This window comes from Paramisgurnus dabryanus, chromosome 23, assembly GCF_030506205.2.
Source record: "Paramisgurnus dabryanus chromosome 23, PD_genome_1.1, whole genome shotgun sequence".
Classification (NCBI taxonomy): domain Eukaryota; kingdom Metazoa; phylum Chordata; class Actinopteri; order Cypriniformes; family Cobitidae; genus Paramisgurnus; species Paramisgurnus dabryanus.
The window spans coordinates 4,518,379-4,543,590 of NC_133359.1; the positions used below are offsets into that span (position 1 = coordinate 4,518,379).

At 35.5% G+C, this 25,212-nt stretch overlaps 1 protein-coding gene across 6 annotated transcripts in view; it reads left to right on the top strand.

Annotated features, from left to right (window-relative positions):
- rassf7a (Ras association domain family member 7a) overlaps window positions 1-25,212 on the top strand; it is a 48,363-nt gene that overhangs the window by 6,715 nt on the left and 16,436 nt on the right. For 2 of the 6 annotated variants that reach the window (XM_065292255.2, XM_065292254.2), the window contains exon 2: window positions 17,294-17,386. The exons of 2 other annotated variants lie outside the window; for them this stretch is intronic. The gene's annotated coding sequence lies outside the window, so the exon portion shown is untranslated. Of the gene's footprint in view, window positions 1-17,162; window positions 17,387-17,714; window positions 17,740-25,212 lie in introns of those variants that run through there. 2 more of the 6 variants (XM_065292253.2, XM_065292258.2) reach the window with 2 other exon arrangements.

Consider the following 25,212-nt stretch of genomic DNA (forward strand, 5'->3'; position numbering starts at 1 on the left):
ATGGTCCGCAAATGTGCGTTTCATATATGTAACACGTGACCTTTCTATGTCATTACGCAAAATTACGTGAGGTCACGCCAGCTCGTCACACAGCCGGAGGAAGAAGAGAAGTTTTGGTTTAAAAGTGCATATTTTGTATTTTTCTTGCCAAAAATGACAATCGTTTTGCTAGATAAGACCCTTATGCCTTGTTTGGGATCATTTAGAGTCCTTTAAAGCTGCATTGAAACTGCAATTTTGAAATGCATTAAAACTGTTAAGTGTTGGGGTCCATTAAAGTACATTAAAATTAGAAAAATCCTGGAATGTTTTCCTAAAAAAAACTAAATTCGGTCACACTTTATTTTACGGCATCACTGTTACAGTGTTATTATACATTTAAGTACTAAGTTATAATCATTAACAACATGTACCTACTATAGGGTTGGGGTTAGGATTAGGGTTTGGTTTAGGGTTAGTTGCCTGTAACTATGCATTATTAACTGTTATTACTATAATAATTACATGTAACATGTGTAACAAAGACACTGTAAAATAAAGTGTTACCCTAAATTCTTCTCGACTGAACAAAGAAAGACATCAACATTTTGGATGACATGGTGGTGAGTAAATAATCTGGATTTTTTTAAAGAAAATTGACTAATCCTTTAAGTGAAATGATACAAGATCTTAAGTCTTGCTTTCAGAGAAATTGAACAAAGTTTTTTGAGGTTTTTGCTTAAAACAAGAAGTAGCTGGTTGCCAATAGGACAGTGGTTATCAAACTTTTTTGGCATGCGCCCCCTCCCCCCCGTGTGTTTGTGCCCCCTCAAACAAAATTCATGACATAAAACAATTTAAAATTTAGAATTTGAAGTAAACAAAACATTAAATGATACATTAAGTTATATATGTTGCTTAGTGGTTTCTAGGGGTGTAACGATACACTAAGCTGACGGTTCGATCTGTATCTCGATGCATAGTTCACAATACGATACACATCACGGTTTTTGTGAGCAATTACATTTTTTTTACTGTTATTTAAATTTTAGATTAATTTTCATAATATTAACAATTTGAGTAACTTTTTTTGTTGTACATAAAACTTAATAAAGAACTTTAACATGAATCTTTTGTACTGCAGGTCTGTCACTGAAAAAAGGGACATTTTACATAAAGTTAGAATTAAGGGACTTTAAAGGGGCGTTAGATATAAAGCTCCACTGTGGCACATGCCCCCTATTTTATTCTGACTTTTTTTGAAAGCCTAACACTTCTATACAATGTCCTATTCCTACATGTATTTAAAAATATTTAAGTGTCATGTTCATTATACTTAACATAAACATTGTTAAGATGTTTGGAGGCATAAATGGCATAAAAGATTTGGAAATAATGACAGCAGAGAATATATAATATATATATATATATATATATATATATATATATATATATATATATATATATATATATATATATATATATATATATATATATATATATATATATATATATATATATATATATATATATATACAAATATACAATTATAAAAATGATTAATAACTTATTTTTACAAGAATATTTTTACAAGAGCACTATTTTAAGAAACCATTAATTTTATGACTGCTATACTAAAATAATCTCAGTCATAGTTACTGCCAACTGTGTCCTACAGCTAGTGAACTAAATATTAATTTCATATCTGAAAATACAGAACAGTATAACACATACGTGTAGATTTTTTTCAGCAACAATGCAATTCTAGACTTGACAGAGGTTTACTTGAGATTTTTTCTCTAATGTTTGAGACCTGACTGGGTGAGGATTAAACTCCCTTAAACTCATCATCTGTCATTTCTGCTTCCTTTTTCCAGCTTTGCACAAAACATTTCTGATGTCCATCTACAGGAGCCAATAGTGATCGAGTTAAAATAAGATTATAATTATTATTTATAACCTACTTTAGTTATGTTCTGTTTTCATAAGATATCTCAATCGCGTGGCGTTACCTGGTATGCGGCTAAGCGCTGAACGGACAGAAGCGCGCGTCTGGATATGTTTTTGTACGTGCATGCGTCCATGCGAATGATTAAGATTCCCGTCGAGTGATATGAAAACAAAATGCTTCCAGACGTTGGACTTGAAAGATGACGGGGCATTATCTATATCAGTTTCTGTTTCTACCGAAGTCATTTTGCTGACCTTCAGTTCAAGCTGCAGGTGATTCAAGCGATGTCTGTGTGACTGCGGTGAAGCACAGATGACGCTGGCGCGGAGTAGATCACGTGTTGACCGGTCAATTAATAAAAATCAAAGAACGTCATCGTATAAATATCCCCATCATGCATGATGCAACATCGTGGCATCTTGTTTTTTTTGTATCGCAAAGTATCGTACTGCGAAGTATCATTACATTCCTAGTGGTTGCTAAAATTTTAAGATAAATGAATGAATTTTATAAGATGTCATAAAAGTGGGGCCCCCTGGCACCCCCCAGTTTGAGAACCACTGCAATAGGGCAAGAAAAATAATCTAATTCAAAAGGAAAAACAAGATTATTTTTCTTACCCAAACACTTTTTATCGTTTTAATAAATTTTGTTAGGTTTCTCTGGAATAAAGACAAATATTTTTGCTTTTTAAATAAATTAATTTTGTTTTAAAGAGCGTTCAATTCACAATTTTTACATTTTCTTTGGTGTGTAATAGGGCTGTCACTTTTTATTCGATATTCGAATATGCATTCGAACATGACGTGAAATATCCGTATTCGAACTATAAATAAACCATCCGGTTTTTTAAATGCCATGTGTAGCGCATTTTTTTACAGTAACACCTCGTAATAGGAATGAGGCTGAAAGTGAGACCGACGACGGCAACTGTGCGCAAGAGAGGGAATCAAATGGGACCAAAATGAACCTCATGTGCATGTCAAGATAGAATTATAGTTTGTATATAAAATGACATATTGTTTATAGTGTTAAATATTATAGCAGAATAAAAAGCTTGTTTTAATACGTTCGCATTATGAAATTAGCATGTATGAAGATAATTTCATCATTTTTACAACGCAATGTAAACTTTATATTAAACAACAACAGCATTTGTCTTGTAAACGGATTTGAAATGATCATGTGCTGACTGTTACGCGTCACATTGACGACAAGTGAGATCTGCTTAACTCAGCGGTAAGTTTAATTTCATCTCAAGTATCAAAGGGTTTCTGCTCTCTATCATTGAAAACGGGCAAGCAAACAGCACGCGCAGGGCTAATGTACTTGTGAATGACGGCTAACAAACGCGCGAGATAGGCTTTGTATGTGTGCTTGTTGTCAATGACAGTTCTGGTCACAAACACACTCAAGCGCGGGATATGTGTGCTTGTCAATGACGGGCATTAAATCCGCGGAATTCTGTGGAGTTTCCTGCCGAAATCTGCGGGCGCGAATTCCGTTTGCGTCTGCCTATATACTCCTGCTGCTATTTAAGTTGTCATGTTATTGTTTGTAACTGTTCTGAATAATTTATATATATATATAAGTTTGTTATTCATAAGTTGATAACCTGCTGTTTCAAACATTAAGTAAAAAAGTAATCCAGACAACCCTGTTTATGACTGTCACTGTTAATAATTTTGTGATTGAATCTCCATTACGGTGGGTTTTTGATGCGCGTGGGGGGGCGGCGCCTAGATATTCGAATATATTCGGATACATTGCATGATATTCAAAATCCGTTCGAATTAGATTTTTCTCAAAAGTGACAGCCCTAGTGTGTAATTGTATGTTTAGTACATGTTAACGATATGCAAAAGTTAAGGTAAACGATGACTCGAGTTATCTTTTTGCCGTGAACAGAAACTTTAAGTTGCATTTAAAGGTGACATAGAATGATTGAACAGGGTATTTATCCTTGTTCTGTGATGTGACATATAGACAAAAATGCCCTAGAAGCTTCCTAAAAACCTCTCTCAGATAGCTCTATTAGGGTGGGGGATTTTAAACAAGTGGTTTTGCACCTATTTGGCTCCCCTACTGGCTTTACTTGCAATCTCATTACTGATTTGCTGACTTTGCTGCCACTCAAAAAATGTAGCCAATTATTTTAAAGTGGAGGGGCAGTGAGATGCCTGTGATGTCATAAGCATCAGTTTTTCAGATTGGGCCGTTTTCTGGCGGACATTTCTAAAAGAGGAATTTCTATGAGACTGAGATGTTTAGCATGTTTAGCACTTTTTGTATGTTTGTGAATGCGGGTAGACTACCATTATTTAACAAAGACAAGGTAAAAATGGTTTTTCATTCTCTGTTCCCTTTAAAATGTTATTGCGTTATACCAGTGGTCCCCAACATGGAGTCCTGTGAGTTGCCCGCCAAAACACATTCTAATAATCAATTTTTATTTTAAATCAATATTTATTTATTAAATATTTTTAGCTTGGATTATTTTATGTGTGTGTCCATTTTAAACAATGATAAAACATATTTACAAGTAAAATTAAATAAAATCAACTAAGTAAAGTAAAACAAAACTGCGGTAGCCCTTGCTCAAAAAAAGATTGGAGACCCCTGAATTTTACAATATAATATAATATAATATAATATAACAAATTTAAATTTGTAACATTTGCAAGTGGTATTTATTTGAAAAAAAGTCTATGCTTTTTTTTAGCAAAATATTTCACTGAAAATAGAGCTTACACAAGACAAAACAATGCATACTGTTAGTACAAAAGGAATAGTAGCTTTACAAAATGAAAAATAACACAGGAAGTGTGTTTAAAAACTGTATTCTTTAGGGTGTGCATGTCTTCCCTGGTGGCATTGTCCTTTGACCCATGTGTTCATTGACCTGTGACATACTAACAACAACTCTGAAAATAATTGACTCAGGTGCTGTTAAACAAGTGGGCTATATTTACCCCAGAGGAACAACTTTGGTTATTATTGCTCTTAAAATAAAAAAGGGCTGCATGGCTTTTTTTCAGCCTGTTGTTTTTTTACGAGTTGGCTAATTTGTATGAATTTATACAAAACCAAATGATTATCAAAAAAAACAAACAATAATGAAACCCCTAACCCCAACATCACAAATCTTACAAAAATGTAAGAATGTGCACTGTAAAAATACTTTGCTGCCTTAAAAATTTTTGTTGAATCAACTTGGATTTACAAGTCACTTCAACTTACTATTATTTATCTTAGAGATGAGTTGTTATAACTACAGGTGAGTTGTTATAACGTATAAAATTAAGTTGACTTTTCTCAACTATATTTTATAAGTTGTGACAACTCATCTCTGTTGACATGACTTGTAAATCTGAGTTGATTCAACAAAAATTTTTTAGGCAGCAAAGTATTTTTTACAGTGTGGCTTTACGAATTAATACGAATGAACCACCTCATAAAATACGTACGTATTGCCATGAAATAGCATATTTTCTATTCTTTAACTCTGCAAATGGCTCATCAGATCAGGTCCCAAGACCCTACGGGATAGCAAAATAACCAGTGGTTGTTCACTTAATCCGCGTATGCATCATGTACTGTTTTTTAAGTACTGTACTCAATACATGGCAATTATCGGACATGCTTTTTTCACTTGCAAAGTTGAACGCTATCTTGCTGCATGTTTTGCCATTTTATTGAAATACAATGACATTCCTATAAAATGTATTTTTGGAACACTCATACTGTATTGTTGTTGTTTAGTATTGAGTCTTGAACAATCCCGAAATTCCAGTTGAGTCATGCCCACTGGGAATTATTTCCAGTCTGGAATCCATCCAACATTGTCATTTACACAAACCTGATCACTTATCCACCTACGCTGGTTAAAAAAACATTTAACAGTGCCTTATTCATAGAGAAGATATGCTGATATGCTGGCTACATTTCAGCAACATCTGTTGGATACGGTTTGAAACCTTTGGAGTATCGGGTTCTACAAGTTTTTTTTTTATTCAAGGTTGTTTTCTGTTATTCAAATACATTTGAAATTGAACAAAAAAAATCTCTTCGTTGTTTGCATTGTGCTGCCTGAACCTCTTTGATGGGGTGGATTGATAAAAGCGAAGGTTTTGAAAGCATCTTTGTTCTTTATGTTTGGATATCTGTCAGACGAGAGAGCTTGGGTGAGCGGGAAAAGGGGAGGGGGGATTCAGCCTTTGAAAGATGAGTTCCCAAGCTCTTTGTTTCTCATGACCGATGACCCCTAGGCACATGACAGGTGATTTTTTCATACCTCACTTCCTATGCTTCAGAAAAGCTTTTGTTAGAAAGAATAACAACTGACCCGCCCAAAAAACCCCTGCAATTTTTTTTTGTTCCCGCTGGAGACCTTAAAGTTCTTGAAGTCTTTTGACGAGCAAGCCTTGTAGATGTTGCTCAGACTTCAGGTTCGTGAACTGGCACATTAACTTATGGTTTTGCTTTGTACACTTTACAAACTAAGCTTTACAAACATGACAAGTTCAGACGTGGCATTTTGATTACGTTTTTCACATTATTGTTTGGTTCATTTCCACAAACCAAAAATAGCAAAGCCATGTCATCTCATTACTTATATTACTTAAGTGATTTACTTTTACATTGACGGCATCGGATTACCAGTTAAAAAATGGTGAACTCATCTGTTAAGAATGAATACACGTTGAGTCATTGTTTTTGGGAAACAGAAATCATCCGAAGGTTGATTAGAGTGATTATGTTGAACTCAGCTTATTTAACTGCTGAATATGTCTGTGGGCTTTTGCTTGTTTCTGCTTTTAAATCTTTGGCAGTGTTTTCAAAGTTGTATTTTTATTGCTCAATACTTTTTGCCAGACTTTTTGTGATACCTGAAAGATCAGCGCCTTTTTGCTTGTTTGTATAAACATATCTTTAAATTTTTACTCTAATTGGTGTCAAATTTTAATATTATCTATGAAAGACATATGAAGAGCTCAGATGCAGAAAAAAAATCAGAAATAGCGATTATCTTATTTTCCACATCATGATGTATATCCAAGTAAAACGCCAACGGCTTCTGAAAAAGGTAGGGTGGGTGACTTGAATTTGTCCATTAAGAAATGATTGAATCGTTGGAAGTTGGGGCATGTTGCTTTTTTATCACTGCAATGTTTTTCCCGGCCCAGCCCTTTCACCATTCGTCGTGACCGGAAGTAAAAAGAGATCGTTACTAGGGCTGTGACGATTAATCGTGCAAATGCGCATTTTCTCAATAAATGAATTTGAATGAATTACGGTGAAATGGCGCCACATCCAAAAGCCAGAGGGTGCTCTCGTGTAGAAATGCCATTTGTGCCATAGAAGAAGTAGCATTAAACACACTATTCCAGGAAATGTCTACAGGGATATTTATATCGCTGTTCTTCAAATTGTATTTTCATGCTAATAAAAATATTTTGAATGATTGTGTTTGACGAGTGTTGCTTTTTTAAATTCACATTATAAACTACTCATACTCATTGTGATTTTAGATTGATAAGGACTTCCTACTGATCACAGAGGTACACGCACAAGCTGCGCATGAAACAAAGAATCGGAGCCTTTCGATTCATAATCAAATTTTTTCTAAAATAATTAAGCTCACAGATAATTCTTTTGTAAAATACCACAATATTTAATATAAAAATTTTAAGATTTTAATTTAAATTTTATTGTGACTTGAATGGATTCTGCCAAGAAATTAAGGTGGCGTTTAGCAAATTGTGACAACAAAAGCAGTATTTTTAAATGGCCTGAGGCCAGGATTAACTCTTTCCCCGCCATTGACGAGTTATTTTGTCAATTAAGAGAAAACATTTCCCTGCCAATAGTGATGCTCCGATCGATCGGCCGCCGATCGTAATCGGCCGATAACGACATTAAATGATGCGATCGGCACTCGCTAAATTTGCCGATCTCATGAGCCGATTTTTCTGTTTACTTTTGTCATCATAGCGTTCCTGATGCGGCTGCAATTAGAGACCATTTTACACAGTGCAAGCATTTTGTAACCTATTGCTCATGTGTGACTTGCAGATTTGGATTTCCCTCTCTGCCTATACAGAGATATGCGTATTTTCTATGAGGACGCGCGATGCGTCTTCACATCCCTATCAAACAGCGTATACAACACATATCTATCGCGGACAATTGCATCCTCGTGCCTAAAGTTTATTACTTGCATTCGTTTTAAAGTTTTGAAGGTTTAAACATCCCTTTTCCTCACAGCTGCTCTTGTTTGCGGACTATGAGGACGCGCTCTGGTCCTCAGCGTGATGCGTCTTCACATCCCTATCAAACAGCGTATACAACACATATCTATCGCGGACAATTGCATCCTCGTGCCTAAAGTTTATTACTTGCATTCGTTTTAAAGTTTTGAAGGTTTAAACATCCCTTTTCCTCACAGCTGCTCTTGTTTGCGGACTATGAGGACGCGCTCTGGTCCTCAGCGTGATGCGTCTTCACATCCCTATCAAACAGCGTATACAACACATATCTATCGCGGACAATTGCATCCTCGTGCCTAAAGTTTATTACTTGCATTCGTTTTAAAGTTTTGAAGGTTTAAACATCCCTTTTCCTCACAGCTGCTCTTGTTTGCGGACTATGAGGACGCGCTCTGGTCCTCAGCGTGATGCGTCTTCACATCCCTATCAAACAGCGTATACAACACATATCTATCGCGGACAATTGCATCCTCATGCCGAAAGTTTATTACTTGCATTTGTTTTAAAGTTTTGAAGGTTTAAACTTCCATTTTCCTCACAGCTGCTCTTGTTTGCCGACACCCGCCGCACGCATACACAGCAGCCAGTCATCAGTGCACGTGAAGAGAATGATCTCTCCCACGTCTTAAAGCTTCAGTATCCTAATTCATCTCTCAATAAAATTACTCTCTGCTCATCAGTGAAGAACTGTTGTACTTCATACGAATGCGTGTATATTTAATTCATACAGTAAAGACTGTGAAGTGTTTTATTTTAACTACTTTTAACAGACATAAACCTTTTTAAAGGCATATTACATTTCTCTTTGCAAGAAGAAATATTTGTTGTGCTTATTTATTTGATTCTCTATTAAGACAATAATATACCTAATTTACAGTTAATTTCATTTCTACAAATGGTGCAAACTCTGCTAGATTATAGATAAAAGATTCCCATTCCACTGCCATTCTGTGCTCGGCACTGATCGGCGATCGGCAGATCATGATCTTGGTGATCGGTAATCGGTGATCGGCCCCAAAAATGCTGATCGGAGCATCTCTACCTGCCAATGACGCTTTCCTGACAGTAATTTATAATTTCGCTATTATCCACTATGGGCGCTCTTACCCAATTTATAAATAACTGAAGCATCAACTAATTTAACAACATTTTAAACTCCGTGTATGTTTTGATTATCGTTCTGATCTGATTTCTAACCAAAGGCCTTTACAAAAATGCTATTATTTCAGCTTTTTGCTCAAAATTTTGTATTTTAATCCATATTTGAGAGTTTGTAAAAATAAAACAAACGAAGATAGGATGAGACTTTTTTCCCTGTTTTGTTTATTTTTTGTTTGAAAGTAAAGGGGCTGTTCTTTCATTTGATATATTGTATGTTTATATTTCCCGAAGAAAATTTTCCTGGAGGCATTTTGTGAAACGGGGAATGAGTTAAGCGGCGAAGGCAAATCGTACAAAAATTTACGCATGTGGTCATACGAATTAATATGAATTAGCCACATCGTAAAATATGTATGAATTGCCATAATTAAAAAATGTTACATTTTTTATTTAAATTTCATTGTGACTTGAATGGCTTCTTCCAACAAATCGACGTGGCATTTAGCGAATTCTGACAACAAACGTGGTATTTCTAAATGGCCTGAGGCCGGGATTAACTCTCTCCCTGCCATTGACGAGTTATCTCGTCAATTAAATGAAAACATTTCCTTGCCAATAACACTTCTCTGACAAGTTTTTACGATAATCTATTAGATGGTCTGTGTAACTTTCTAAAAGTCCTTATATCACTTAGGCCTAGTCCTGAATAATCTAAACCTTGTCCGGGAAACTGCTCCTACATCTTTTAACATGCTAGTATAATAAAATCGTTGGTTTATGCAAAGTTATATGCATAAATGTTCCTGTCAAAAAACTAAACCTGACAAATTTCATACAATATGTGCAAAAATACCACAAAGTAAATATCGTTTTTGTGTTTTATGTACAAAGTAAAGGACAAGTTTTTGTGTTGTATTTTGATGCTGCAGCTTCTGTAACATTCTTTAAAGCTCTTAGAAAATATTTTCAGCTACAAGGTAGATTTATAAATAGATATATTGTTATGCCTGTAAGTCAAGCTACATTGAAATTGCCTTCAGGCTAAGGAGAAAAGAGAAAACTCATTGTTGACAATGTGATTTGAGGTTGTGCTTTACTGGGTTATGAGGGTTTAACCGAAAAATGAGAAGTATAACTTTGACTGTGCACAAAACCAGTGAACGACAAAGAACTCTGTCATCATGTGGTGGCCGTAATGACAGAGCAGAGTTATATTTAACCACTGTTTCTCTAAACAACAATCAAGCATTGCTACCTTGTTTTCTTCTGGTTTTAATTTATCCTGGAAAATGTGGCCGCAATTGACACTGAACCAAACCGATGCATCTTATGCTTAGATTGTTTGTGATTACAATTTTCTTGTGCAACTCCTTGCTGACTTAGACGACTATTGTAAGTGCATTAAATGACGTTGCTTAAAACAATGTTATATTGTGTATTTGATGTAATGCAATGTGTTTAGGTGCTTTTTGTATTGATGATTGAATATGAGGAGCTCAGATGCAAAAGCCACTAAATGCCAACTTTGTGAAAAATAAGATATAAACTGAATCACACATGAGTTTTTATTCCAGTTACGATGCAACGTATGAAGGCTGCAAATAGTGAAGCATTTCATTTTAATGGCTTTATGGTAGCAAAATCCCATGTTAAGATCCAATTACAGGCTGGCATGCTTTCAATGCTGTCAAAGGTTATTTTGTGCTAGTTATTTATTGCATGAAGGCAACATCACAATTCAGAAGTCCACTGCTCGGCTATAGCCAATAGTGCAGTAAATGATGATTAAGTGCAGATATTTGATGTTCAGTCTGTGTTATGGCTTGTAAATGAAGCATGTAACCTTGGCTGAAGTCAGTTTGAGCCCGGCACACCTGTCACTTTATTGTCTAATGCGGATCTAAAGGCACAGCACACCGTCTCAGTCATTGTGTTGTTTAATGTGCACCTGCGCTTTGAAAGCATACTTGCATGGATGATGAAATCTCTTGTGTTGAATGTTGAAACAAGTTGAAGTGCTGGGTTGCCTTTCTCTGTGATGATCATGTGATCAGAGCTTATACAACAGATATTTGTTTGCGAATGGCATTAGTCATTTTATGATTGCTGTTTAATCGAGGAGTTAAGGAGTTGTTCGGCAAAAAGTCGTACCTTTTTGTTGTGGCTTATGATGTGGGTCATGTGATTATCTGGCATGCAGTCTGATGACCATGACATCAAATAGTGACTTTTTTGGTTTTTAGAAAGTTACATCTAAAGTTGTTATTTGTAAAATCGGTTTTAAATGTTTAGGGATGCTCCGATCAAGATTTTTGCAGCCGATACCGATCACCGATTTGTAATATTCGTGATCGGCTGATACTAGGGATGCTAAACAATTAATTGCGATTAATCGTTAGCAGAATAAAAGTTTTTGTTTACATCACATATGTGTGTAAACTGTGTATAATAAATATGTATATATATATATATATAAATATGAACACATTCATGTATAATTTTAAGATTTTTTTTATAAATTAAGTATTTATATTTATATATAATATAAATTATACATAAATATACAAATGTATATACACATGTAAACATTTCTTAAACATATACATGCATGTGTGTACATTTATTTATACAAATTTATTATACACAGTTCACACACATATATGATGTAAACAAAAACTTTTATTCTGCTAACGATTAATCGCGATTAATTGTTTAGCATCCCAAGCTGATACCGATTCCGATTTTTTAAAAGCTGATATGCAAGCTCTTTGATGACTGTAACTGTTACATTTTTTCTAGATAAAATAATACCACAGATGTTGCCTTTGTTATATTACTTGCGGTAATTAGGTATATTATTGTTTTAATAGAGACTCAAATAAATAAGCACAACAAATATTTATTCTGCAAAGAGAAATTTAATATTGCTTTAAAAAGGCTTATGTCTCCTAAAATTACTGAAAATAAAACACTTCACAGTCTTTACTGTATTAATTAAATATACATGCATTCGTATGAAGTATAAAAGTTCTTTAGTCAAGAGCAGAGAGTGATTTTATTGAGAGATGAATTAGGTTACTGCAGCTTTAAGACGTGAGAGAGAGAGAGATCGCTCTGTTCACGTGCACTGATGACAGGCTGCTGTGTGTGGGCAGCGGCTGAACGCAGACAAGCAGCTGTGAGGAAAATAAAAGTTTAAACGCTCAAAACTTTAAAACGCATGCAAATAATAAACTTTTGGCATGAGGATGCAATTGTCCATAATAGATATGTGTTGTATACGCTGTTTGATGGGGATGTGAAGACGCCTCGCGCTGTTGACCGGAGCGCGTCCGCATAGAAAATACGCATATCTCTGTAAAGGCAAAGAGAGACATACAAATCTGCACGCCGCACATGAGCAACGGGTTGTAAAAATGCTCGCGCTACGTAAAAAATGTCTTTTATTGCAGCCGCATTCAGGATCCTTTTGATGACAAAAGTAAACAGAAAGATCGGTTTATGAGATCGGCAGATTTAGCGAGCACCGATCGAGTCATTTAATGCCATTATCGGCCGATACCGATCGGCGGACGATCGATCGGAGCATCCCTAAAAATGTTATGTATGTGACCCTCACAGAATGTTGTTTTACATTATATAGGATGATTTTATGTAGAAAACCGTAATCACAAAAAATACTTTAGCTGGGTTTTCACAGACCGTGTGACAAATTCATATTAGAACTGAAGAGGACCACAGGTATTTCAGTGCCATAGACTAAAAACTAAAGGTAGACCGATTAATCGGTTTTGCCGATTAATCGGCACCGATAGTTCATTAGTGGAACAAACGGCTATCAGCAAAAATCTATGCCAAAGTTGTTTCGAGTTGCATCTGTTGCTTCATATCATTATGAAGTTATTTATTTGCTGACTAGATGCTGCATTAGAGAAACAACAGCAGGAACCCAAGCTTGTTGTCAAGGCTGACAGGACGCTAATATTAGTAGTACCTTAATAACAGTTACACAAAAATACATGCAGATAAATCCAAACCAAATGTTTAATGTCAGTATTTCACAGAAGTATTTAAGTACTTTAATACTTGTTAATATAATTAATATATTTTTATTTATACATTAATTTAGCACATTTTCATGGTTCAGTACTGTTGTTTTATTACTTTTCGGTGTTGTTGTTTTGTATCCATTTTAAAATCTATCGGTCAATTAATCGGTCAATTAATCGGTTACCTGCAAGTGGGTCAGTGACAAAAACGGTTTGAGAAAATCAAAAATCTTTTTAAAAATCTTGTTTTAAAAGCACACATGCGGTTTATTTCAATGCACATAGTGTATTTATGTTGATTTTTTTGCAATAAAGATTACATTTGCACCATTTTATGAAAGTTAAGACTGAATGGACCTGAAAATGTCAAATGGTGTAACCGCCAATTGCGCAAAAGAATGAGAAATATTAAATATTTTATCCACCTTGATGGCATGTAAGCGTAATGATAAAAAAAGAATTTTAAATATCATTTTATTAGTTATTTCTAAATGTAAATATTCAGACATATGCTGAAAACAGCTCTGTTTTTTAAATAATCTTTGAAAAATTATGTAAAAATGTATGTAAAAAAAATCACATTACACTAAACTAGATAATTATATTTATTACACATTTTTTATGAATATATTTATATTTTCATAAAAAATACTAGTTACACTAATTGACACAGGCCGGTTTCACCACACTGACATTTTTGCAATTATCCCCCAAATATTCTTTCAAAATAATATAAACCCAGAAATGGTTCTTATAAAAAGAGAATGTATGCAAGTAATCTGCAAATTTAATTTGAAATTGTATCCCTTTTACATTTAATTGAACCATACGGACACAAAATAATTAACGTCACGTCATTGATGGACCAACCTAGTTATCGTATCAGTAAAATCCACTATCAGTAAACTAAAACACATAAAAGTTGAATAAGACTTAATTGTAACTATTTTTTTAAATATCAGACATATTTAGTTGTGTATAATAGATTATGTAAATATGGTATTTTGCAAAACACTGCATCCATTTCGATAATCCCCAAAGTTCAGGACCACTTTTTTCTACCACCATAAAAAATTACCTGCCGCACCTTTAATTCACATAAATACAGCTCAAAACCAAAGGAATGTTCAGAGGATCGTAGATCACCCTGAAACGGACATCTGCTGAGAGCATGGGGGGTCTCAGATACCACGGGGGAGGGAGGGGTGAGATTATAGGTTTTGGAGTCGCCCTCAGGAATGCCTCAAAGGGGTCACAGAAACAGAAAGCAGACAAATCCAAGACTAATAAGCTTTAAGCTCTAAAAATATTGAACCCTTCTAATTCACACTTTTGTTATTTAAAAGAGACTTTAGACATCCGATGCCAGTAATAATCAATGATCGACACTTCTGTTTATTTGGAAAGCTTGCGTGTTCGTGTGTGGCCTTGTGCACATAGACAAACATATTGACAGGTATCAGGTTGTTATTCATTGTCTGCTGTCATTGACACAGTATAGTAAACAGGCTTATGAGTACCAGATGATGAGTGAATCTCATAAAGTGTGTAAAGAAAAGATGCAGGCCAAAAATAATGAAAAACATTTTACATTAAAAAAAAATATTTTATTATATTATATAAATATAAAGATTTAAAAATGTGTGACATTAAGTCATTATCGATTTGCATAAAAGTACTTATTAAATCATTGTATTATTTGTTGTATTTTAAAAAGGAGATAAAAAATAAATCAACATCAAACATGACCATGGCACTTTGGATTCAAGTTTATTTACTTTTAGTTTTATTTGTGTATCCGTAATTTGCATTACTGCATTGCATACAGAATAAAGATAAATACAAACAAACCAATTTGCATGATACCAAAATTCCGAAAGGTCCTTAAATTAGATAAAAAAGATATTATTTCTTACCGGTTATATCAAATGTTACCTGTGGATATGTTTTCATCAGATTTACCTACATCTTTGTTGTTGTTCACTTGATCTTTTGCTGTTATTTGGTTTCGACAGAAAGCTGATTGTGCGGTTTCAGTGTGTTCAACTCACAACAGATCACATCATGACCCATCACAAATGAGATCACTTTAATATTTTAGTTAGACAGCAATAAAATCATGATGGTGTGCAAATAGATTAAAATAATTGGTCGGCATTTATTCGCCCTCATGTGATTTCAAAAGGAGAATTGGACTAGTTGCTGTTAAAAACACGCTGAAGTTGCTTACTGAGAATTTTTTGTTCCTTAAATGTCTCCTATAAAGATAAAAGACCCCAACAAAGCTGAATTTATCTCTCAAGTCGAAAAATTTTCATCAGTCTTAAATTCCCTGATCTATGCAACTTACGTTTATTGTATACACTACACTTAAAGTATTAGTCCATTTTCTTTAAAAAAAATCCAGATAATTTACTCACCACCATGTCATCCAAAATGTTGATGTCTTTCTTTGTTCAGTCTAGAAGAAATTATGTTTTTTGAGGAAAACATTCCAGGATTTTTCTAATTTTAATGGACTTTAATGGAGCCCAACACTTAACAGTTTTAATGCAGTTTAAAATTGCAGTTTCAAAGGACTCTAAATGGTCCCAAACGAGGCATTAGGGTTTTATCTAGCTAAACGATTGTTATTTTTGGCAAGAAAAAAAATGCACTTTTAAACCACAACTTCTCTTCTTCCTCCGGCTGTGTGACGCACCAGCGCGACCTCACGTAAATGCGTAATGACGTCGAAAGCTCACGTGTAAGAAATATGAAACGCACATTTGCGGACCATTTTAAACAATAAACTGACACAATGACATTAATTAGTATCATTTCACATTCAACAATGTCGGAACGGTCCTCTTTCTCTACACTTGTAAACACTGGGGCGTAGTTTCACATACATCATGCGTGACCTCTTGACGTGATGACGTATTACGTGAGGTCGCGCTGGCGCGTCCCAGGACCCGAGATAGACGAGAAGTTGTGTTTTTTTGCCAAAAATGACAATCGTTTCGATACATAAGACCCTTATGCCTCATTTGGGACCACTTTTACGCTTTGAAACTGCAATTTTAAACTGCATTAAAACTGTTAAGTGTTGGGGTCCATTAAAGTCCATTAAAATGAGAAAAATCCTGGAATGTTTTCCTTTAAAAAACATAATTTCTTCTCGACTGAACAAAGAAAGACATCAACATTTTGGATGACATGGTGGTAAGTAAATTATCTGGATTTTTTAAAAGAAAATTGACTAATCCTTTAACATTTAAGAATGGTCCCATTTGTGTCTATGAGAGAGAGAGAGAGAGAGAGAGAGAGAGAGAGAGAGAGAGATCAGCTTGAATAGCTAAACATGTGACACAGTGACTTCCGTGGCAAGCGTCTGGTTACACTCACACCGAGATATCTGACTGCAAAAACACTCCCAAAATGCTCAGTCACCCCATGTGTCTCTTGTCTAAAGAAATCTGACATTAGGATAAGATAAATACCTTTTAAATGAGCTCTGACTTCATTTGTATTTAATTTGTGTTTTATTAGCAAAATTATAATTTTAACAAGACCTTTATTTAGGATGTCAAAAAATGTATACATAAAGTAATGTTAGTGATTTTGTGTTATAGCATTAGCAGTATGTTATATAAGTTATAGTCATGTAGTAGATAAATGTGTGTATGGGCGTGTATGTATGAGGGTCGTAGAAAGTGAGGGACACAGAAACTGCTCTGAACAAAACAAGACACTCCTCCTACCTGGAAAAGTGGGTGGAGCTTTGCTATATCAGCATAGTTCATTGAGGCGGGGTGAGAAAGAGCGAGAGATAGAGAGAAAGAGAGAGAGACGGCTTTAGATGTGAGTGGGAAAGTGCTGTCAGTAAGACACCGGGGATATCAGCATTCCTGAGGAGCTTTTACGCTTACAAGACCTGAACATCTGCTTCATGTTCTCCATAGATCTGCTCCTGTCTTCTCAAAGGAAATAGAGGATATTTATTGGTACACGTGGAAGCTACACTTAAACAAAAGTGGGATTTTATGTTTCAAGAGGTAAGAAACCTTCACATTTAGTTGCATTTGTAAATCAACCTGTTGGTCCTCAGGCGCTGATGTGGCGACCATCACTGAGATCTCTGAAAGTCGTTGTGGGTGGGTTTTTTTGGCATTTGTTTTAAGTTATGATCTTTAATAGCCCAGGGGACTTTAGATATGCTTCAAATATGTTTTCACTGAAATGTATTTTTTGAAAAACTGAAATGAGACATGAGTAATGTAGTCTGTGTAATTTGGTCTTCTGAGAATTCAATGAGAAATGTGCGCGTTTGTGTTGAAATCATTGACTTTGCAGAATATCTTAGCCATTCTGTTTGTGTTGAAACGCTTTCAAAACCTCAGGAGAAGCGGTATGTTTCATTTAATATTGTTAATGTTGTTGTTATATGAGATATTGTTGCAATCTTGTTTGTTTTTTCTCTTGTAAATGTCTTCAAATTTGCTCATGATGTCTTATCAGTCCGTACTGTATGTCATCACAGTTTTATGGCAGTGAGAGCAAAGATTAATATACAATGAGGTTTCAAATACTGGGTTCATTGCAGTATGTTAAAGCTCACAAAATTACCTACTGAACATGTGGAAATCATTGAAAAAAAAAACTTTTAAGGTTCTTCAAAGGTTTAAATATTAAACTTATAAAGTAATTCATGACAAGCTGCAGCAGACCACTGACTGTTTCTGTGAAACTTATCAGTGAGTTCAGATTGTGAGAAAAGTGAAGTGTATGATGGATAATGAATGAAAAAGCATTAAGCCTGGATTTAATTGTGTGCCCATGTGTTTAAATCTACGTTAATCATTAATCTCTGAACTTGATATTTGCTTTTAACTTAAATCCACAGTCAGTTGGTGTTTATTTGCTCTGGTGCTGACCAGAAGAAATCACGTTGGTATACGATGTTGCGTACACACCAAACGCGACCAATCCTCGCTCTAGATTACTCGCGGGATTTAACATTGTGTCGTGCAAATTTTTGAATATTTTCAACTTGCGCAAGATGCGTTTGAGTATATAATTGAGTATATAATAACGTGTGTTTTCGCAGCAATCGCCGAATCCGCCCAATACGTGTCTTTCGCATCGCCCTACACAAGTTTACGTCTGTTCACGTCTTTGCATTGACTTTGTATTTAATTTACTCGCGCAAATCGTTGAATGCGCGTTTGGTGTGTACACCCCATTAGGAGTCACGTGATACGTTTTTATTATCTCTGATCATCTTTATTTAAAAACTTTAATTTTTAGTATTTTTTCTGACACATTATTCGCCCCACACAAGTTCACATCTTTTCGCGTCTTTGCATTCAGTTTGTTTGTAATCTACTCGCGCAAATTGTTGAATTCGCGTTTGGTGTGTACGCCCCATTAGCAGTCACGTGATATCATTTTATTATCTCTGATCATCTTTAATTAAAAACTTAAATTTTTTGTATTTTTTCTGACACATTATTCGCCCCACACGAGTTCACGTCTATTCGCGTCTTTGCATTGACTTTGTATGTACGCTATGAGTTTATTTGCTTCTTTGCATTGACTTTGTATGTATTCTAATTGCGCAAATCATTGATTTCACATTTGGTGTGTACGCCCTATTAGGAGTAGTGGATATCATTTTATTATTTATCTCTGAACATCTTTACTTAAAAACTTAAATTTTAAAGATTTTTTCTGACACATTATTCGGCCCAAACGAGTTCACGTCTATTCGCGTCTTTGCATTGACTTTGTATGTAATCTACTTGCGCAAATCGTTGAATTCGCGTTTGGTGTGTATGCTCCATTAGGAGTCATGTGATAAAATTGTATTATCTCTGAACATCTTTACTTAAAAAACTTCAATTTTTAGTATATTTTTTGCATTTCAGTATATTCAATATTAATTTATTTTTCTTAAAAAATATTTGTTTATTTGTTAACATTAGTAAATGTTATGTAACAAATACACTTTTATTGTAAAGTGTTACCATTAATTCTCATCTTTACAGTGAGTTGTTTACCAGCTTTTGCACATTTGATCCAATTCCATTTTCTTACTATACACTTGTTATGGGGCGTACACACCAAAGGCGAGTTCAACAATTTGCATGAGTAGACTACATCCAATGTAAATGCAAAGACGCAAATAGACTTGAACACTCGATGCGATGAGAATGACACCAATTGGGCAGGTGTTTGCGCAAAAATATGCTATTTTCCCCAAACGCATCTTCGCGCAAGTAAAAAATATTTAATTCAAGCGAAAAATTCGAAGTTAAAATCTGTGAGTAATGTGGTGTGTGTGATTTTGGTTAAAATCATAATCCGATTATTTAACACAATTAATAAATGACTTTGAAAACATATTTAACCTTTTTATTATATCTATCTATCTATCTATCTATCTATCTATCTATCTATCTATCTATCTATCTATCTATCTATCAATCTATCTAAAGTTGATGACTGGAGAGATTTTTGAAATTCGAGAGGGACTTAAAGACAAAAGATGATCTCTGCACCTTTAGAGGGAGGGAGGTACAAAGTACTCAATTCAATCCATTTGTATGGTGTAGTTGGTAGTTAACCGTCCTTGGGACCTCTCTGGGGTTTTTATTTAGCCGTTTGAACGTCTGAAAGAACCTGATCTTCAAAGTGCATGATATGAGGTATCACTCACGTAGAAATAGTTTATACTTGGCATTCGAATAATCGACTAACTTCAAGTAGCAGTAATAAGAACAGTAGTCGGCGTCATTATTTCTCCTACACTTGCTGAATACATGATCATGTAATATTTATAATTCAATCGCCTTATATGTCGTAACGTACAGTAAAGTCAGATGCAGGTAAGCTCAGCTCTTTTTGTTATTAGTAAAGAGACGGAGGTGTGGGTAAAAGTGACAATTCAGCACTTGGCTTGTTAAGCTGATCAGGGTTGTGTCTGACGTGTCTAGCGCTGTCTGAGCAGCTGATATAAAGGCAGGCCGCTGCATTTATCAAACCTCCTGTTAACCATCATAGACAGCAGGTTTCGCTACACAGCTATCCATTAAAAATGCAGGCACACCACGGTAATAAAACATTGATTCGTGGGGAGAGAGGTGGGCGGTTGGATGTGGGAAGCTGTGGGAACTCTTGTGCTGAGTTAATGTCATTTTATCAACCAGATAGTGTTTATGTTTTTGATGATTGTGAAGTTTGTGGTGAAGACATTTGCTGTGTAACATTGGCTCAAATGGCAAAAATTAATTTAATTTTGGATGAATATTTAGACCATTTTGTTTTATTTTGACTTTATTTACATGATGCCACATTTCGGCCTAAATTCTTACTACTTTTTAGGGCTGCAAAATGATTAATCGTGATTAATCGTCTGCAGAGTAAAAGTTTTTGTTTAGATCATATATGTGTGTGTGTGTGTGTGTGTGTGTGTGTGTGTGTATTGTGTATAACAATTATGTGTACATATTGTGTATATATATATAAATACACACACAAACATGTATAATTTTAAGAAACAAAAACGTAATTTTTTTACATCAACATTTTTACACAGGTATTTATAATTATATTTAATTAAATTATATTGTATATGTTATATATGTATATAAACACATGTAAATATTTATTTAATATATACTTGCATAAGTGTGTATTTATATATACATATTAATACACACACATATATGATGTAAACAAAAACTTTTATTCTGCAAACGATTAGTTGCGATTAATCGGTTTGCACCCCTACTTTTATGTTTTTTTATGTTGATTTTGCTGTAATTTACATTTATTTACATATAAACCTCGGAAAAAGACTTAAACTGATTGAAAACTGAAACTGCGATGCTCTGCACATGTGCAATGACGTAGAATTGGTGTAAAATTTGGCGCAAATAACCAAAGGCATTAAAAATACCTAGACCATGCATTGGCCGCTTTGGTCCACTCCTGCGATACGTCAGCGGTCCCGACATATTAGATGTTGCAAAACAAAAGGGAGTAAATAAGGGCAGCTTTTTTTTACTTTTACATTTCTCAATCGATTTCAATTATTTTTGATCTGTGTGGAGTTACATAAAAACTTAGTCTGGAGTTGCTAAGAATCTGGATTGTTATACGACGTTCCATGTGCTCGTCGTTTACTATGACCTGAAATAGATACTAATCCTGCTTTCCAAAGCAAATTAAGTGTTTGTAGGAGAATGGCTTGTATGCGCATCTTGGAACATGGCGAAACTCAATATATTCGTGCAATACAATGTGCAAATGGCCCGATCGTTATTTAGTGTTCATGTAAACGCTATGATAGGATTTACCGAAGAAAAGTCCTTTAATATTGCAGTAAAATATGACCCTGAAGTGTTATTGACAGGTTTTCTGATATCCATATGAATGTCATTTACTACAAATCAAGATAAATTTCATTGACCACTTATGGGGACCACTTAGCTTGAGTTTATCGGATCAATGTTGAAAAGTCAATGCTGTGAGTGTTTGTTAAAGGTCTGCCGCTTATTCAGGATGAGAAGTCTCACCTTACATGTAGAGATCTTTAACTCGCATTCATTGAGCTTTCTCCATCTTTGTCCTGATCTTCTCGTCCTGCCTCTCTCTGCTACGCATGATTTGCAAGTTTCAGTTTTCACGCTCTATTGTCAAATTCAAGGAGGTGTAAAAATGAGTGCACAAAGGTGTGAAGATGCCCAGATAGCACTATGAAAAGTGTTTTGAATGCTCTCAAGGTCAGGCTAGGCAAATCAAATCCGCATAATAAACAAATCTAAGACTAAATATGTTCAGTTTTTTCTATTGCCTTAGTGGTTATTGAACAAATTGAAGGGAATGTAACCATAATCACAACTCCAAGACAAACAATTTATATACCTGACTACAAATGCAGGGTTGTCATTCAGGGTTGTCGTGCATTGTGATACAGCGTCTGCCGGACCACCCAGACACGTATGACAGATCCTGACTGGTGTAAGTCTGTGACGGCAATGCAAAATTACCACACTGGCTGTCTGCTTACACAACACAATGGGACTTCAAACAAATCCTTGAAGTGTTATATAACTATCGGTAAGGACAAGCAAGATTGTGTCTTTCAAGTTTGAAGTTGGACGTTGCGGTTGTAACAAAATGTGAATTCCTGAGACAAAATGGTTATTTTTTTGGAGAGAACAGCATTAATGTTTCGAGGGCGAGCAACTATTATCTAGTTCGGCCCATCATCCATTTTCCCATATCTCACCCTGACACCCGATAATTTGATAATCTTAGATAATCTGTTAAAGCTTAGATCGCAATCTTACGCATCTCGACTGAGGAATCGATCTCTTACGGTACTCTGCAGAACTGTTGTGTTTCTGCGAAGAGAACCGTGTAGAAATTCCAGGTGCTGATGCATTCCAAGTCCCAAGGCTCTTTGGGTAATTATTTTGTAAAGCTCGTTTAATGAGAGAGCAACCGTGCTACGCTTCAGCAGGCATCACCCATAAAAAATTCCCTCCCTAGGAAACCACAAGCTGTTCGCCGCTGTTGCTTGGTGCTGTAGAACCGAAGTTCCCAATTGGGACTTTGCTTGACTGTAAAATGTAACAAACCAATGACTGGCGACTGACAACGTCATGTGAGCTAACCCAAGTGATCGCAATAGTATGGTTTATCCATATTCATTTTTGTCATTGAGAAATCAGGCATATCTGCAGTGAGCTTAGAGGTTAAGCAATGATATTAAAATGTAAATATAGGCGGTGAAGGAGGCACAGTTATTCATAAATATAACGTTTAGGTGCAGAATTTGTGTCGAACTACACTACCCACAATCCTTAAGATATATGCACCAATCAGAGAAGTTGCTGTTACCATAGAGCAACACTGCGGCAATATCAGCTGTCAAATCCCAAAGATGGATTAAAAACGGAGTTAGTATGTTTTAACGCTCTATACTTGCAATTACGGATGCACCGAATCCAGATTTTTTGGGTTGGCCGAATCTGAAACCGAATACCGAATCCTATTTGCATCCTTATTCCATAGTAAGTAAACAACGTCCACAGAAGTGTATTTTTCATCTTTTAAAAAAAGGATAGGCAACATTATTCCAGGATGACAAGTGGGAAAAACTATTTTGACAATTACCATAAGCTTATGCATAATGAAAGCAATGCGATGCGACACGCTCACGTCCGCGAAATGTGAACCCCCCCTAAGGCTCACCGAAACAAAAAGCTTATCTCCACGTCAGCACCCGATGTGTGTAATCAATGGCCTCATGACGTCGACCAGCGTAGTGCAAGCCTAGGGTTCGGTTCGGTGGAAAAAAAATCTAGGATTCGCCCGAACCCCGTAAAAAGCCCAGTATTCGTCCGAATCCGAATCCTGGATTTGGTGCATCCCTACTTGCAATGTATATTTTAGGGCTCTCAATCGATTAATTTTTTTATCTAGATTAATCGTATGAGTGTCATGAGTTAACCCATGATTAATCGCAACTTAATCGCATTTTTATCTGTTCTATATTTACCTTACTTTAACACTTTTCAAGTTTTTTACTCTTATCAACATGGCAACTCTGGATGCTTTATACAAATGTATTTTTATTATTATTGAAAGAGTGCAAAAATAATTTTGTTAAAAAAAATCCATTTAACATATATTAACAATATTGTTGCACATATTGGGGGTGTGGACTGGTGACCCATTCTGTCAATGGGTGGTAAGTAACCGCAGATTTTCAGGTTCATTACACTTGTAATAATAGGTCTCTGAAATAAGGCACTCGGGGGGAGTCGAGAATACACACTTCCCAATGCTCCCACATCAGGAATGTGCTGTTTCGCAACACACACATTCCACTAACAGTTTTTCTGTGAAGCCGCAAATGCCTTTTCCCGCCACGGATTCAGAAAACACCACCTAATGTGACCTAAGTTTCGCATTCCAGACCTTTTTACAACATTTACTGATACTTGAAAGGGCCCAACACAGACCCTTGACCTTCACCAGCAGGAGGAATGAGAAAATCGGTCCTGTCTTGTTAGGGGTTCAATTCAACACAGTTTCTGAACGTTGGTAAACACGCAGCATACCTTGCATGGTAACATTTGGTTTAATGAACAAAACAACACTACTAGTCAAAGTGTCAGAACCGCTGGTTAATCAGTCTTCATGTAGCCTAAATGAGACTTTAAAATAAGTAAACTGTCAGACATTTAGCTAATAAATAGGCTAAATAATCTATTAGTGCAAAATTACTGTAATAGTTAAGAATCTGTCAGTCACTGTACATTTACATACGGTGTACGCGTTAACGCTTCTCATTTACTTTGAATGGGTGACGTCATGCGTTGCCAAACTATATTGTGGATCCATCAGCGTCGCTTCACTGCCGTTGCTCGTAGCATAAGTTGGACATTTTTAACCTTTCAAGCACCAACGCGTGTGTCAGCCAATCAAATTTGCCAATTACCTTTATGCAAGATCGGAAAACCGCGGAGCATGTGTTGCGGCCACTATGGTTGGCTGTTGGGCACGCTTCAGACACCCCTTCCATCAAGCATGATGTGGGAGCTTACGTCTTGTGTGAATGTACCGTGTGAGTATACCTCACTAACTGACTAGTTGGTTATTGGACAGCTAGTTGACCAACTTGACCTATCCCTCCTTCAAAAGAGCACATTTTCATCTTATAAAGCATTAGATGGATGCACCTGTCTTATACTTTCCACTTCTTTTTTGTATTACGAGATGAGAGTTTGGTCTTTGGTTTTATTATAGCCACTCACAGTGGGTGATATGCACCTGTTCGGTCATGCATTGAAAACAGACCAGTGCC